The sequence below is a fragment of the Camelus bactrianus genome, chromosome 19, assembly GCF_048773025.1.
Source record: "Camelus bactrianus isolate YW-2024 breed Bactrian camel chromosome 19, ASM4877302v1, whole genome shotgun sequence".
Classification (NCBI taxonomy): Eukaryota; Metazoa; Chordata; class Mammalia; order Artiodactyla; family Camelidae; genus Camelus; species Camelus bactrianus.
This window is the reverse complement of record NC_133557.1, coordinates 41,399,721-41,418,017: the sequence shown is the minus strand read 5'-3', so window position 1 is coordinate 41,418,017 and position 18,297 is coordinate 41,399,721. Positions and strand designations below refer to the sequence as shown.

Below are 18,297 nucleotides of genomic sequence, written 5' to 3'. Positions count from 1 at the left end.
TCTCTCTGAAACACTGTATTGGAAAAACTTGTGTACAATGTTCAAAAGTTTATAGATACTCAATGCTCATTTTTATGTAAGGACTCAAGGGCCTCAGGCAAACAGCACTGCAGGAGCAATACGGGAGTCATCTCCTACAGCTTCAAAACTGGTCACTGACTACATCAACATCAAGGTTTCTCATTTCAGTACTGCTGTCATTTTGGGCCAGATGATTCTTTGTTGTGAAGGACTATCCTGTGCATTGCAGGATTTTTAGCAATATCGAAGGCCTATCCACACTAGCTGCCAGCAGCCCCAGTCATGAAAACCAAGCCTACCCAGACATTGCCAAATGTCCTCTTGGGTAGCAAAATCACCCCTAGTTCAGAACCACTGTTTTAGACAATGATTAGAAGTCACTTCAGAAAAGAAGGGCTATTTCATTATTTATGTCACATAAATGAGGTTATTATTTTATTTAGTACTTGATTATAATAATGTCTTTTCTATTTTAGAAGTTTCAACTGAGTATGCCTTTTCTTCCAACTGGAACAAAGGCGCCTAAAGTCACCTCCTTTTGTATTCCATACTATTGAGTGTAGTGCCAGACCCACAGCAAGTACTTAACAAGCACTTAATTAGTCTTGAAGGAGGAATTATTATTTCAAGCCAACTGTTTGATCTTTCATGTCTGGAACACAGTCTCTCCAACAGAAAATGAATCAGAACTTTATAAATGCCTTTATCCCAAAGTGGCTCATGCAGTTTGTTTGTTTGTTTGTTTAAAGGACCTTAGCTCTAGAATAATTCATGAAATACCATTCTCAGGAAATATTTTGCCAGTATTTAGTTTGTTTACAACAATAAAGAAATAGTATCTTCAGTTAAATACAGTCTGTAATTTTTTGCCTGGCTCTCACTTAATACACCAAAATAGCAGAATGACAAACACATTGCAATGAATTAACACACCACCACGATAACTTAAAAATGCTTTGTTCTTGTTGTCATCATGAGGTCATTTAAATCTCTTGCCACAGGTCACAGTTGTTTCTGTTCTAAATTCTTAAAAATATGCCCATCCCAGAAGCTTCTTGGCAAATGCACAAGAACATTCTTCAGACAGTTTCAGACTCATTTTAGAGCAACCACTAAGTGACTGAAAAACAACTTCGTTATAAATGTTTTTAGTTTTGTGCAAATTTGTTTTTAATAAATGTAAGCATATATCCAAGGACTGTGGAATTAGTTAAAAATAACATCAATAATCCTACAAACGGGGTGAAAACTCTCTTAAAGCCAACCAGGAACACAGATGAAGTGCAATTCATTCAGAATTATTTTGGTAGTTTGCATACACACAAAAATACTTTTAAATATCCTTTCAAAATCCACCAAAATAAGAATATACATTTCTTCTGACCTTGTTCGTCTGAAATTTTGAAAAGTCTTCAAAGGGCAGGACACGAATAATTTAAAATAACTCAACTAGGTAGTATAATTGGTTTTTTTTATAAAAACAAAATACAGTTTCAAAATTTCGGACACAGGCTGAAACCGGCACTTTTTTTCATAACTGAGAACTTAGGATCCATTGAGAATATTTATGAACACTTATGGATCAATCTTTATTTATGGTTGTATGTTTAAATAAGACCATGTTAACACTCAATTCCAAAAGTAGCTTTTAAAACATAACTACCGTCACCACCTGAATTCCCAATTTGGAATTCACTCAGGGTCTAGGGTTTTTTTTTTTTTTTTAGGAAAACCACCAACCATGCCCCGAGGAACACTGGCATCAAAGACACCCCTTCAAATTGGCCAGTTATCCCCAGTGGCGTGGGGAGGGGAAAGACATAGTACTTACATAATAGAGGTCACAGAACAGTTGATCCGTATGAGTAATGGGGATCTTTCCCAGTGGCATTTTTTTCCTCCATGGTAATCAAGTGATTATGTACTTAAGAGTATCCTTAAAGCATACTGGGTAAGCAAAACTATCAATCTTCGTAACAAGAAAGATAAAGATTTAAAGTGTTTTGAACTCAGTTCAAGATTTGTTCAGAACAAGAACTTGCTTAGAACAGTATTCAAAATTTGGCTCATAATTTGAACTTCTGTAAATCCCTCTCTCCTAAACTCTTATAGTATCACATTCTTTTATCCTGTACTATTTATCACAGTTGCAATTTCGTACTTATTTATGCGATTTTTTTTCTGTTATTAATGGCTATTTCCCATACTAGGCTACAAGCTTCATGAGGGCAGATGCCACAGCTTGTTTTTTTCCCCTCACAAAGGCAACCCCAGTGACTAGTAGAGGGCCACATACTTAATAAATGCCTGCTGAATGAATGGAAGTGCAAATGAAAGGACAAATAAGTCAAATTTGTTCCTAACCTTAAAGACAGGGACCAACAATTCATGAAATTAAAAAGTAAAATAACAACTAGCCTTGGGAACAGCAAATAGCAAAATGTACCAATCAGTCAGAAAGAGCCAACAAATACTCTTTGTAGGCACTTAGTATTGTGATATGTATGACACGGAAACAACACAGACAGCTATCATAAAGATAATAAATATCAGAGGGTAGTATAATCAAGTTACGCAGACTGGGAATGGCTTCTTATATAACATTTAATTCTGTTTCTCCCAAAATGGTCAATGAGGTATTCAAAGAAGATACTATCAAAGTATGTACTAAATGAGTAAATGTTAATGCTCTGTGCTGTTGCTGTATACAGCTACGGCAGTGGGTAGCAACTGCTTTATGTTTGCCTTGAATTTGAGCTTATCATTCCCTAACCTCTTCTGCATCTCCTTTACTCTCCCTTAGAATGATGCCTTCCATTTGCAAGTATATTCATTTTACTGTGAACCAAACTGTCCCTGCTTCTTAGAATCAAATGTTCTTAAAAAGCTGACTTCAAATACAAGACATTTGGGCTTCATTAGGGAGCTATTGTTTCCTGTATTTGTCTCAACTTTATTTGTATGTTTTCTTTGCCTTTCAAGTAGTTTGTGATCACAATGCACATAACAGCAAGCTGTCCTTAATACTAACAGACTAAAATTCTGGCCAAGTCTGATAAAGCCATTCTGCTCTTTAATTTGTGGCAAGGAAGGCTGAAGAACTACTTGTTCTATTGTTATTTTTCACACATAATGTTTATAGACAGGGTAGAAAGTAAATGAAAACTGAAATGAATGACTAAGACATAAGGAAACAAAGGCAACTTTTTAGAATCTAGCCGCAGTAAGAAAGCTCAAACAGAAATGTTAAACTAGCTCAGAAGTAGGGAGATTTCCTTGAGGACATACACTGATCTGCTTTGGTCTAGTATGGATCTTGGGTTGTAATGGGCTGCTGGACAAGGAGGCAGGAGACAAAAAGTCTGGAGCCTAATCATGGTAGCAGGTCCCACCAGAGATCCTTCAGGTTGCCTTCAGTAGATGCTGCTCCTCTTCCAACGACTTAAGAAGGAACACAAGCCTGTCTGGGCTTTGGCCATGGGCAGAACAAAGGAAGTAAAGACACATTTTCCCCCCAGAGAATTTATAACCACAAGCCCACAAATCCATGGGCTTGTGGCTTGAATTCACACTATCTGTGTGGCCCCAAACACCCTAATCCAAAAATTTGGTTTCAATTGGTCTTGGATTCAAATGCCCTTAGGTACCTGGCAAATACTCTCTAAAAAACACTTTTGACCCCGGCCTCTGAGAATTCCCATAGGTAAAGAAAGATCCAAGAACGATGAGATCATAATCAAAATTCAGTATGAATCAGAGAAAGCAGAAACAGAATAACATGTCAGACCTATAAAGACTACAGATTTTGAAATTATCAGAAACATAATATAAAATCAGCACATTTAAAAAAACAAAAGAAGAAATTAAAAAATTACCAAAAGTATGAGACAGATCTGGGGAAAAATGACCTTTCAGAAATAAAAAAAACATAACATTATAAAGTCAACCAAGTTAAACAGCAGATTATGTAGAAGTAAAGAAAAAAATCAATGAACTGAAAGACAGAGCTGAAGAAATTGCCCAGCATGCTACACAGATTCAGAGGAATGGAAACTGAATTAGATACAGAAGGAGAAGGCACTGCAAATATCAAACAGGATTTCCGGAAGGAGAAAATAGAGAAGAGGAAAAGGTAGCATTTTAAGAGCAAATGGCTGAGTTTTCACAATTTTTAAGTGAATGGAATGATACTAATCTTCAGGATTCTGGGTATCAATTAATTTTGAGCAAAATTAATGCTAAGAAGTAAAAAATGACCTAGATACACTGTAGTGAAACTCTAGAGCACTAAAGTATTTTAAAAGCCAGGGACAAAAGACAGCATCGGAGAACAAGACAGACCCTTTCCTGACAGGGTTCAGAAGTGCCCCCCCCCCCGGGCCCTGGGATTAATGGTGTATTCTTTGGTTATAGCGGCTTCCTCACCTGTAACTCTGTCAAAAGGGGTCAAGGGGAAGGCCTGTGAGCTCACAGTAAATCTGTCCCTCCCCAGAAAGGATTAAGAGAGGACTAATTTGGCTCATCCAGGACAGCAGGAGACACTCTTCCCTCCCTAATCCTCAACACCCACAACCTCACCACCAAAATCTGCCTTGAACTCACCAGGAAGAGTCTCTCTCTGTGTCTTTCATCCCTTATTCATTTTGGTTGCCATAAAGAGCCCCTGGTCAGCAGGCTCCCCCTAATCTCCCAAGTTCTAATCCTCAGAAGTTAACTATACATCTACGCTTCTGTCACTGTCTCCTTCCCTTTCAATTCTCTACCACTAAACTCTCTGGAATTCACAGTAAAAACTCAACTGTTGTATCTCTGAACATTTTCTTCATCTTCTTTCTCTAACTGAAACCTGGTGTCTCCTGAAGATATTGTACAAGGCAGCACTTTCAAGCTTTGGAGAGCGACGGAGTGAATACTGAAATCTGGATGTGGCTATGCTTAGGTATGGGGAAGCAGAGGAGATCAAATGGACAGATTTAAGTTGTTGCACAATTCTAGCTATGTAGTGGGTTCACTTATTATTTACTAAAAATAAATACATAAAAGAGGGTCATCCTTGACCAATGATGACTGTCTTAATCCAAAGACTGTAATCAATATAATTATGTGAACCAGAGGTACATAAGAATAAATAGACAAGTTTAACAAATTTGACTAAACCATTTTTCTTCAAAAGAGTAAAAAGAAAAATCACAAACTAGGAAAAAATATGTGCAAAATATATGATTGATAAAAGACCAGCCCAAAATATACGAAGAATTCCTACAAATCACTAAAACATAGACAAAGAACGCTACATAACAATGATCAAAAGACATGAACAGGCATTTCATAGAAAAGAAAACACACACAAAAATGTTCTTTTCATTAGTAATTAGGCAAATGCCTGAGCAATCCTTTAAAAACACATCAGGTCACATCCCTTCCGTTTCCCATTTCATCTCAAGGAAAAGCTGTAGTCCATCCAGAGGTCTACAAAACCCTTTGTGATCTGGCCACCTCTCTGCTCTCATCTTCTGTTACTGTCCACTCTCTGGCTCATTCTGCCTCATTATTCCTGGACAAATCAGAAACGCTTCCCCTTAGGGCTTCTGCATTTACTGTTTCCTCTGCCTGAGATTCTCTTTCCCAGGATAACACAAAGGGTGCAATGTTCTGCCCATTAGGTCTTTGTACAAATGTCATTTTCTCAATGAAGCCTTCCCTGACTGTCCTATTTAAACTACTATCCACTCCCACCCCTGAACTTCCTATTTTCTCCATCCAGCTTTTATCCTTTTGTTTCCACAGCCCTTAATCACCACCTGATTCTTTTACCTATTTATTTGTTTACTAATCCCTTCATCACCTCTCCCCAAGGCACACATACTAAATGTAGGACCTCACAAAGGCCTGGATCTTTGTGTTCTGTTCAGTGCTATCCAGAGAAAAGAAGAGTCAGGCATGCACAGCAGGGACTCAGTAAATATTTGAGAATAACACACAAATTAAAACCATAGTACGATATCATTACTTACATACTCAACTGGCAAAAAAACACCTGACAATATCAATGATGAGGATAAAGAGCTATGGGAACTCACAGCTATGGGAAGGTAAAATGGTACAAGCACCTGGGGAAACAATTTGGCATGATCCAGTTAAGGTAACTGTAAGCACGCTGTACAACCAAAAAATCCTACACATATACAAGAAATTCTATACATACTTATGTGACGAGCCCAAATATTTTTGTATCTATTTTTTGAATATTCACAAAGACATTGTTTATTATAGCAAAAAAACTACAGTAACTGGCAATAGAACAGATATATTGTGACATACCTGTAATGGAATTCTACGTAGCAGTGAAAATTAACAGACCATGTCTTCCCACATGGATTATGGGTAAGTCTCAAATAGAATGTTAAGAGCAAAACCAACTGACAGAAGAATACACAGAGGATGCTTTTATAAACTTCAAAATTGACAAAACCAAATATCGACTGTTTAGGAATACATGCCTATGTGGTAAAACTATTATACAGAAAACAAGAATGATTAACATGTAGTTTCACAGTTCCTTCTGAGAGAGGAAGGAAGAGGTTGTAACAGGAGTCTCACAGGTGCCTGCACACATTGGTAACGCTCTTTCTTAAGCTGGGTACACAGGTGCTTATTTTATTCTTTTTCTTTAATCTGTGTATAAACATTGCGTTTACCTTCTGTATCTATGTTCTTCTTCCCCATAATAAAGTATAAAAAAAAGTAGTGAATGCTCTTTCTTTGACAACTCTGTGCTAAACTGGCTTTCACTGCCTTCTGTCATTCAATCTCTACCAGAATGACAGTACTTAAACCCAGATTTTCTGATGAAGTCCTCCATGCTCTTTCCATGAGCACAGTAAACTATTAGTGCTTTCCCAAAACGCCATGATAAGAAAGTCCCAAGCTATACACTGTATGTAGAAAATCCACCTGTAAATTGGTGGCTTGAAACTCAGGGGTGTCTCATTGTTTTCCTCCCCAGGAGAGGTTCTGGCTACACACGCCGTTAACATGAAGGCATTTGGGGGCTGTAGTACAACCAAAATGGCATTTCTAAATCAATTAAACAAAAAAACCCTTTCTTTAATAAAAATAGAAAGAAATGAAAAGCACTTCAACTCCGAAGCATTTCAGTATTTAACAGCCTTTCAAGCTAGATTTTTCTTGCTGTAATCTAGTATTTTCTTCCACATTTACTGGGGTGAGTTTACATAAGTAAACTGTAACTCAGACTACTTCTAAAAAGACTTCCCAATAACTATTAGGAAAACAGTGCCTTCCCAACCTTTTCTCTATTATGATAGATACAAAAAATAATGTTTGCACAGCACACTGGAGTAAATGGAGGAGGCAACCAGAGAAGGAAATGAAGCTGCGGGCTCTGGCTGACCTAAAGGCTAACGGGATCAATATTCCGGTAAACTTGTAATCCACGGGTGGTACACTGGGTGGGAATCTCTGAAGTACAGTATCACTTGAGGTCTTTCAACTTTTTTAGTATTTGCAATTAACTCAGAGTTCATTTCATTGGCAATATCCTCCACTGCAACAGTAAAAAATATACATAGGATAAGAGTAAAACAGAATGAAAGTAACATCAAAATTCAGGACTTCAATATATCCCTGGCTTGTCCTGCAGGCAAGCACTGTTTCTATTCTTAGGGATTCTCTGGTGATAGAATCTACTAAAGAAATCTATGACAGGTTAAGCATTCTTTGGGTCCAAAATATATCAGAAACTTGGAATACCAACTAATAACATGCACACCTAGAAGCCTGCAGTGTTCAACAGCAAATACACAAAAGCCTTCCTTTGCTTTTTGTTTTGTTTTGTTTTTTTTAAGCCTTCCAAACAGCTTATTAATCAGAAGACAGGCTTCTTAGACACTGTCATACACGTGACCCTGGCTATAGACCATCATGTTCCCACATCCTGAGAAGTCTATGCTTCTGGCTCCAAATTATGCATCCAAATAAATTACTTCGAAAATATTTTTAAATCTCTCTATGCTTCCAGAGAAAAAAGGAGCAATGGAAATCTAAAATGAAATGTATTTTGTGACAATCTAAGCTGATAATGCTTAGGAAAAGCTTGTTTAAGTCCAAGGCAGACAGATTTCCCTAACTCACGCAAACTAATTCTTAGAGAAGCATATGCCTTCAAAGTACAAGCTTCAATTTACCACATCATTCCAAACACCACGAACCTGCCCAGGTCAAATGATTGGCACTTATCTTTTGACACACATAGGATCACATTTTCAAGTTTACGCCAAATAACTTTACAGATAAGATTCCCATGTCACTGGATGAGTAGACTGAACTACGGCTTATCTCCTGACAGCTCACTTGATGACAACTATCCCACTCACCCTCGATGAAGATTATCACGAGTGAGGAAAGCATCCATACATACACTCTCCTCCCCTGGCAGATTACTTTAGGCAAACAGTGCCAATGTGTATTGAAAACAGTGCAGAGTCCCTTCCACATAAAACCTGCAGATTCAGCCTGCTTAGCCACCAGTTCAAACCACAAATATTTTTACCAGCTTTACCCTGGACTTTAAAGCTGAAAATTATCATTGCATTATAGTCAGTGAGCAATTGTCTACAATGGTCTAACCAAAAGGGCACTGAGAAAGGCTGGCAAATCTTTCAGAGCACAGGAAAATGGCATATGATCCCCACAATGGGATTAAGTTTCATATCAAACCAAAGATCTACAGAAAGTACTTATGCCCTCCCCTTTATGTGTCTTCAAAACAAACCTATTGTAGAAACTAGATTTGATTTTGTGTATTTTACCAGCATTTCTGAGGCACCTCATAAAATAAAAAATAAGAAGTTCCCTAGCTAGGACCATGAATTAATAGAACTGTTTCAAGAAATATGACAAGAGACATGAAAATATTCTACTCTTAGAAATTTATCTCTAGGAAAATCCAATAGAAGGTTCTTATGTTACCAACAATAGCAAAACATTAGAAAGAGCCTAAAACACAACAGGGAAGTGACTCATAACTAATAAATCAGATACACAATGGAACATGATGCAGACATTATGATTATAAAGATTATTTAGAAACATATAAGTATGAGAAATGAAAAAAAAAGGATAATGCAAAATGGGGGTCTAATATAATCAACTATGTGCACCTGCTGAAGATAATGTATCAAAATAAATGTGCAATAGCTAAAACATGGAAGCAACCCAAGTGTCCATCAATAGATGAACTAGATAAGCAAAATGTGGTGTGTGTGTGTGTGTTTGTGTGTGTCTAATTCAGCCTTAAGAAGGAAGGAAACTGTGACTTATGCTACAACTGGGATGAACCCTGAGGACATTTTGCTAACTAAAATAAGTCAGTGACAAAAAGGCAAATACTGTATGATTCCATTCATACAAGGTATTTAGTCAAAATCAGAGAGAAAGTAGAATAGTGGTTGCCAGGGGCTGGGAAGTGGGAATGAAGAGTTGTTTAGTGGATACAGAGATTTAGTTTTGCAAAGATAAAAAAGCATCTGGAGATGGATGGTGGTGACGTTTGTACAGCAGTACGAATGTCTTAATATCACTGAACTGTACACTTAAAGATGGTTAAGATGGTAAAGTTTATGCATAGTCTAAAATAACTTTAAAAATTGGTTTAAAAAAATCCATAATGTGTTAAAATAATGTAAGGTTATATGACTTTCCAATTTTAGAAAAAAAGAACAGCAATAATGAAACTGCTGAAAGTAGTCTGAGTAACTTCTGTCAAAATAACATATGGAACATGTGTGAGAAAAATGAGTTTGTTAGCCAGACAGTAAGTATACAGAAAGATGACGTGGGACGACCTCAAACAGAATAGGCAAGAGCTCTGCTTTAAAGACTAAAGAATTCACAACTTCAAACAAATCAGCATAGCTGTGGGCTGTGGGAAAACAATCCATGAAACACGCTCTCTGTTCTTGAATCAACTTCAGGCAGACTATAAATCTAAGGCAAAGTCGAAAAAAGTACTACTGTCTGGAAATAGTGGCTACAGATGCAAACAGTGCAACTGACGTGATGCACATGCAGAGCGGGAAGGACCATGTCAACGGAATCACCCTAGACGCTTGCAACCAGAGGCCCTTATTGATGTAACATATTTAAATGGGATCCTAAAACAGCAGAGCAATTAACCTAAAACTTCAAAAAGTATGGGAATTTTAGCACTTTCTGAAATTACTACTATTAAGAAAATATCTTCAGTTTTTGCTTTAGATCTTTTTTTAAGGCTTCTTAGAAAACGTTTTTAAAAATTAAATCTTAACATTATTAAGAGAGAAAATTACCTCTAAAATAATCCAGTAAATTCTGAGAAATGTACTGGCAACATTGTGAAGAATTTTATTGGCAACATTTTTAGATAACCCTAGCTGCTTCTCATTTTTATTACACATTCCACAAATGAGTCAAAAAAAATTTTTTTTTTTGCACAGTAAAAAGTTTCAGTTATTACCTTACAAGGCTCTTATAGTCAACCTGTTAACTGGATGATTTAAGGAATGAGTGTACACCTAAGTTTTAAAATCCGAGCCACTTACTAGCTGTGTACAACTTATGACAATGCACTGCAAACTGGTTTTCTCCCTACCACCAAAATACGAAGCAAACTGCAATTCTTTTTAGCTTATTTTAAGATCAGTTCCATTTCATGTTCTCCTCTACACTGAACTCAAAATTTTAAACATCTGGTTATTTTAAAAGTTCTGACCAAAAAAATTTTTGTAAACTATATTTCAAATAATGGATACACTGGCAATAAATGGCAATAGAGATATAGCCAAAAGTAAATAGTGCACAGGTTCTGAAATGTTTGAAAATTAAAATGTTTGCAACTGGGCTGCCTCTCAAAATGAAAACCCAACTGATCAGAAACATTTTATTTCTAAATAAAGAATGAATAAGACAATGGCCACAGATACATGTCATCAGTGTCTCTGTGTTTAAGCTTCCCATTGGGTCACTGAATAGAGAAATGGAGACTGAATAAAGGTGGGGGAAGAGGAAGTACAAAGGATGAAGAACAGACACTGGAATCAAATAGAATCAAAATTGTAAATAGTCGAGAAACAGCAAGTCGAGGAAGGAAGAGCTGCACCCCCACCTCCTGCGTCAAAGTCTGGGAGTCAAGAAAGACTCCTCTCGCGGGGCGAGGCGGCAAGAGTGCTTCCTTCTCCTATGGCTGCCAAGTCTCCTCCAAAGAGTAAGAATCCTGCAGCTCTGGGTGTTCCTCACAAGATCTTCCCAGGCATTCCCAGTCCCACCACTAGGACAGCTTTAAGACAATAGTTTTAACCTCACCATGTCCTGTATCTATTTAATTCTGTCATCACAAGAAGTCTACAAAGTCCAAACCACCCCTTGTCCTAAAAACATGCCGAAAACATTACCATTTCCCATCCTTCCACAGTAATGAAGCCTTTCTACACAATAGTCAGTCATAATCAATCAGTCATTAATAGTTATTCACAAAATCCTCTTTATCCATTCACTTGCTAATTTGAGTCTCACTGAAACCTGGTTCTTCTCTGATGACACTGCTTCCCTTGTCTCCTTTTCATGTGGTGAATTTTTCTCTCCCACAGCCTGTTGATCTTGCTACTCACAGCCAACTCCAGTCCACTGGATGGCCCTCCTCCCAAAGCCCCTAACTTTGAATATCATGTATCAGACTACACCACCTACAACCCCCCCTCCCACTGCAGATACCTAATGACTACAGTCACACTCCCTTATTTCTTAACGAGCTAAGCTTTGGATCACTGCCAAATATTAGCCCTGTCATAATTCTTGGAGATTCCAATGGCCACATAGATGATCCTTCCAACACCCCAGGCTTCACAGTTCACTGACCTCTTCTATTATTCTACATTTCACCGGAAACTCCTCAGAAATTCCTCCCACAATCATAACTAGAGTTGTCATTATCAAAATCGCAATGCCAGCATAATCTTAATTTCAAGTATCCTACTCTTTGAACACTAGTGCCACTCTTTCCATCTCATTCTTTCTAGTTCCCCAAGGGTAACAATTCTTTTGTCTCAGAGGGACCTACAGTCCACCAATCCTCTCATCTTTTCTCCATCCCTCACCCTCAACATACCCTTACTTTCCTCCTAACCCAACACAGAGACAATGGTCCACCGTTACAATCACTCCCCTCATTCCTCTCTTGCTTGGACACAGCTGACTGACAAAACTTCTAGTCTGATTTAATCCAACTCTCCTTACTCTATGCTTGTGCTACAACATTAAATGTGAGTAAAGAAAAACATAACCATGTTGACTCATCTTACTTGACCATCAACTTCATGTGCACCCCTAATACTGCAGCAATACTACTGAACTCCCCTCTTCTCCACTCTTAGACAACTACTTCACACCTCTTTCTTTAAACCTCTGCCTCCTTCCTCCTCCCTCCTCTCAGCTGGAGACTTACTTCCCATTTCATTAAGAAAATACAAGCAACTGGAAGGGCTCCACAAGCTGCCACCACCATTTCTACCCATTGCCCTCTGGGACCATATTCTTTGCCTTCTTCTCTCCTACGATGGATGATATGTCCAGGCACATCTACCAAAGGCCAATTCCTCTACTCGTGCAAACATATTCCAACTCCCTTTGTACTTTAGAATGTAGTCTCTGTATCATTTTTTCCTGGGAGTATATAGTATGCTGTTTTTCCTCCATATTAAAGATGAATGCTCTCTTGATCTCACTTCCTCCTCCAGTTTCCTTCCCATTCCTCTGTGATCCACTAAAAGAAAATCCCCAGGGCTTGTTAACCCATGAGTACACTATAAGTTAAAAGGGGGAGGGGGAGCTCTATTAGAATGGTAACTAATAAATGCAGAAAAAATGATAGAAATAGAAAATCAATACTTTGCAACCAATGATATAACTGATTCAAGCAAGGATAAATGAATGTTAATGTCACCAAATAAAATATTGGAAAACAGGATAGTCACACATCCTACAAAGTACATACCCTTCACAAAGGAAAAAAAATGGGCCTTTACAATGGAAAAATCCATTAGATACCACCTGAACTGAGCGAGCAAAGTTAACAGCACACACACAAAAAAGGGCCAAACTGATATTATGTGCCTCCAGATGTAAGGCAATGGGAAGTACAGAAGAACATCATTTATGGAAAAATCTTGCCAAAATTTTTCTACCTGAACTAATTGTGAGGAAACAATCAGATAAACCCAGATTGTGGGTATTCTATAAGCCAGTTATTGCAGATATTTTAAAACTGACTGATCCTGGACCAGGGGAAAAAAAAAAACTGTAAAGAGTATTACTGGAATGAGTGAGAAATTTGACTATTATTTTAACGATGTTAAATTTCCTTAGTGTGGTAACAGTATCTTGCTCATGTAAAGAGCGCCTTTGTTTTTGGAAGTTACATGTTGAAGTATTTTTAAGGATGAAACATGATGATGTCTGCAACTTCCTAACAGTCAAATATTCAGAAAAAAGGAGTCGTCTGTCCTTAAGGTCTCTGATTTGAAGCCCACTAATTTCATCCACCCTGGCCACCAGAACTCTTCAATGATCTCTGCACAGCTAGATCCCTAGGTCTTTCTTAGCCTGTATTTTACTGAGCCATCTTCTAACTGAAATGCATTCTTCACCTGGCTGCCTGGATACCCTACAACTCTGAATTTCCTCCTGTATTTCTGACACCTTCTTACCAGCTGCCTTTGGATGATCCCTGCTCACCCTCCACAACCTCCAATTACTGCAGCGCTCCAGAGAACAGGTTTTGAACTTCTTTTCTTCTCTACCTATAATCACTCCCTTGGTGTTCTTCACTTATAGAGATCTACAACTAAGATTCCCAAGTTTATATCTCCAGCCTTGATCTCTTCCCTAAACCTTAAACTATGTATCCGACTATCTCCTTGGCATGTCTATTTCAACATACAGCAGGCATCTTAAATTTAACATGTGATGAAGAAAATTTCTGAAGTTCCCTTGCAGACCTCTTCCACCCATAATCTTTATTATCTCAGGATTATTATGATAGCCTCTTGACTGATCTTTCAAATTCTGTTCTTTCCTCCCATGTTAATCTGCCCTCAAGCAGAACAGCCATAGTGATCCCGTTAAAAATAAGTCAGATCTTCTTTTTATTATTGCATCTATGAGATGACGGATGCTAACCAAACTTATTGCAGTAATCATTTTACAGTATATGCAAGTCAGACTATTATGCCGTATACCTTAAACTTATCCCGTAACATGTCAATTGTATCTCAAAAAAACTGAAAAGAAATTGAGTCAGATATTAATGCTCCTCAGCTCAAACATTCCAATGGCTTCTCATCTCACTCAGAGAAGCCAGTTAAGCCCTTAAAATGGCCTGCAGGACCTCATGGTCTGGCCCCGCTACTCCTCTCACCTCATCCATTAGTCTCTCCTCCACTCACTCACTGTGGTCACACTGCTGTCCACGCTGTTCCCCAAACACACTAGATAAGCCACAGGTTCAAGGCCAGCATGCGCTATTTCTCCTGCTGGCACTCTTGTCTGCATGGCTCACCCGTGACCTCTACTTCCTTTAGTCTCTGCTAGAATATTTTTCTTACTAATGACTTATCTGTTTCCCTTTAACCAGAATATAAGATTTATGAGGTCGAAAATTTGTATGTTTTGTACACATAGTGTGTAGAACAGTTCCTGGCGTATGCTCAGTAAATAAGTAAAGGAAAGTTGAGGTACTGAAGGATGTTGAGTAGAAAAAAGACCAGATATCCTTTTCACCTGTGTCTATTAATCAGGCAGTAACTAAAAAAAAAAACAAAAAAAGAACATATCTAATCTTTTTTAAGATTACAGACAAAAACATGCCATTATCTGCTCATATTCTGGATGAAATTTCAAAGATTAAAATACACAGCTTGCAATATCTACAACAAAAATTACTATCACATAGATTAATGGAACTATTAATACAGGGAAGGTTATTTATACCTTATATATTATGAGATAAAACTCAGTATGCCTCATTTAAATGTATACTACAAGTTCTCCAATGAGGCACATTCCTTGATGAAGGCTCAATATGCTAATTATGAATCACCTTCTCTACTCATCAAAGTGAGCCAGGCAGGATACTTCTTTAGCGACACACTGAGATGGGAAATATTACTCCATACACGTCAAAACAATGAATTACAACTTTCCTTTAAAATCTTATAATTCAGCATTTTTACTTATCTATAATTTTAATTAATAAGGTTGTATTATCACATGTCCATGAAGAACTAAAATAGCAATAGAAAGAGTGTTCATTCTAGTTGTTATACCCATGTACCTGCTATCCGCCTCCCTTAATATTCACCCTTAAGGAATTAAACTTCTAATGTTACAATACTGTATAATCCAATGTAAAAAGATAGGAAGTTAAATAGTCTAAACTAAAATTCCTTTTAAAAACCAAACCAAGCCATAGTCCAGCAAGTGTTAGTGATTATTAAGAGTATTTATTTTTCTGAAGAGTTTAATATTTCGGAAATTCAAGCCACAGAAAAGCTGATGGGTGATATAGTACAATCTCATACTGACCCTCTGTGGTTTACTGAAGTATAACATCACAAAAGTCCTTTGGTTCCGGGTAGCTGTTACTGGGAACATACATTTCTTAAAACTTGTATCTAACAAAATACATGTATGACGTGAACAGTATTCTGCAACTTACAAAGTACTTTTATAATATGTTAAATTAAGCAAGAAAGGTTTTATTAGTCCCATTTTTCAAATAAGTAAACTGAAGTCCTGAAAGGTAAGTTTATTATCTCATTTAACACATCTAGTACGTCAAAGAGCCTTTGCATTAATACACACACACACACACACACACACACACGCATAGAAAAGGTACACAAGCACTCAAGTGCATGTCTATACCAAAGACTCATAGGTTAACAATACCCCGCTGGGGGCCTTAAAAAATACTATGGTTAAAGACTTTTAAAAAATGCATAATATCAATTTTCCTTCATTTAACCTAAAGTGAAAATTATACATCCAATGTTGATGATAATTCCATGAAATTGGCACTTTCATCATTGCTGAAGGCATTAAAAACCGGTACAATCCTTTTGGAAAGCAATTTGGCAATAATCTCAAGACACAAAAAGTGTTCGTGTCCTTCCCTAGTAATTCCATTTCTGGGAAGCTATCCTATGAAAATAGTTCAAAATATGGAAAAAGCTATACATTATTTATAACATCCTAGATGTTTGGCATCTGAGATTTAAAATTTGAGGCTTGGACATTGGTAGTTTTAACAGCTTGTGAGAGAACCACAGGTTGATCCACAGCATAAGTAAAGCTGCTGTGTGAGTGAGGAAGTCATATTAACGGGGGAGTGAGACTGACTGCCAGCGCTGGCTTCTCCTTGTGGTCTCTACAAGGTCTCACATGCACAGAGATATTTTTTAAATGGCAGGGGAGTGGGACGGGGAATCTTTGTTAAAAAATTGTTTTTATAAGTAGAAGGCCCTAAAATAGCAAGCCTATTACTTGGCTGGTGATGAAAGTGAAGAGATCTAAGAAAGTACTGGTATTTGTGGGTTTGGGTTTGGTAACAGCCTTAGATCAAATTTCTTTCCAATGCCACAGGTCTACCATAGTGAAAAATTAGAAATATGATTAAATATTCAACAAAAGAGAAATGATAAATTAAACCACAATCTACCTAATCACTCAGTGGCTGAATAAGGGTAATGGAATTACAGATGATCATTTTTCATTTTTCTTTTTAAAAATATTTTATATGACATTAATATCACATCCACAAATAGCAGAGGCAAGATAAAAATGTACTGCTAAATTTAAGAGGGAACAGTTCCTAATTCATTACAATGAGGTCAGCGTTACCCTGATACCAAAAGCTAAGGACACTACAAGAAACAAAAACGTAAGACAAATATTCCTCATTAACACAGGTGCAAAATCCTAAACAAAACATTACTAAATAGAATTTAGGAATATATATAAAAAAAGGATAATGTTCCATGTCTAAGTGAGGCTTATTCTAGGAAAACTGTACTGCTTAAAGCTTCCTATGTACCCCTTTTTGGTAGCTGTACTACATAACTATATTAATAAAGACAAAGGTTAAATCTGGCCCACAATATAACTCTAAAATATCTGCTATAGAACTTTTCAATCAAGTTTATTTTAAATCTTCTTTCCCAAATAGTTAACTGAATACCTCAATTTAAAACATGTTCATTCAAAATATCTTCATTCAATAAGCTCATTCTAAGATTATAATTAAGCTACAATTACACCATGTTGGACTTAAAAGATGTAATTCAACATTTCCTGGGATCATAAATTCAAGGACCTCAAGCGAAAAACTTTACACACATTTCTGAGCAGTATGGTTGTACTGCCTGACTGTGACTTACTGACAAAGGACACTCAACCCCTTAAAGCAGCCTCTGGATTCTTTTGCTGAACAATTCTAAAGATATAGAGAATTCCTCTTCATATTACATTGAAACCTACTTTCCTTCAACTTAAAAAAAATTTTTTGGTCCAACTATTTTATTTTGTTTTTGATTATTTGGGGGGGAGGGTATTACTGATTGACTGATTGAATGGAGGTACTGGGGACTGAGTTCAGGAACTCCAGCATGCTAAGCATGTATGGCTCTCTACCACTAAGCTACACCCTCCCCCTACAACTTTCCTTCAACTTTTATCCACTGGCAAAAGCACTGGACTTCTGAGGTAATAAGTGAGATTAAGTCTTCATTTACATATTTATCCCACAAGTATTTGAAAATAAATGTTAAGTCACTTTTTAGACTTTTCCTCTCCAGGCTACATTGAGTTCTCCCAACCACTGTTCACATGATAACACTACTGAACTTCAGTTTTTCTTACCATCACTTTCTGAAAAAGCCAAACATTTAAAATAAATGAGCTATAACATAGCATCTACATTCCTACAGAAATATGCAGGAGACGTGTCAATCCTAATAAATTTACGAAAACAATCAATCCTCAAATATCAAAATATGCTAGTTTTTTTTCTTTTTCCCCAAGTGAACACAACCTATGAAAACAGATGTTTTACTCTCAGGGCAAAAACATACTAGTTGTAAGAAACGGAGTAACTGAACATAGAACACTTAATTTTTAAGCAATGGTGTTATAAGTAGTATCTTTTCATCTCCAGAGGAACTGAGA

At 37.1% G+C, this 18,297-nt stretch overlaps 1 protein-coding gene across 2 annotated transcripts in view; it reads right to left on the bottom strand.

The window, feature by feature from the left end:
• Positions 1–18,297, bottom strand: part of ESF1 (ESF1 nucleolar pre-rRNA processing protein homolog) — a 54,063-nt gene that overhangs the window by 15,404 nt on the left and 20,362 nt on the right. The window lies entirely within an intron of this gene.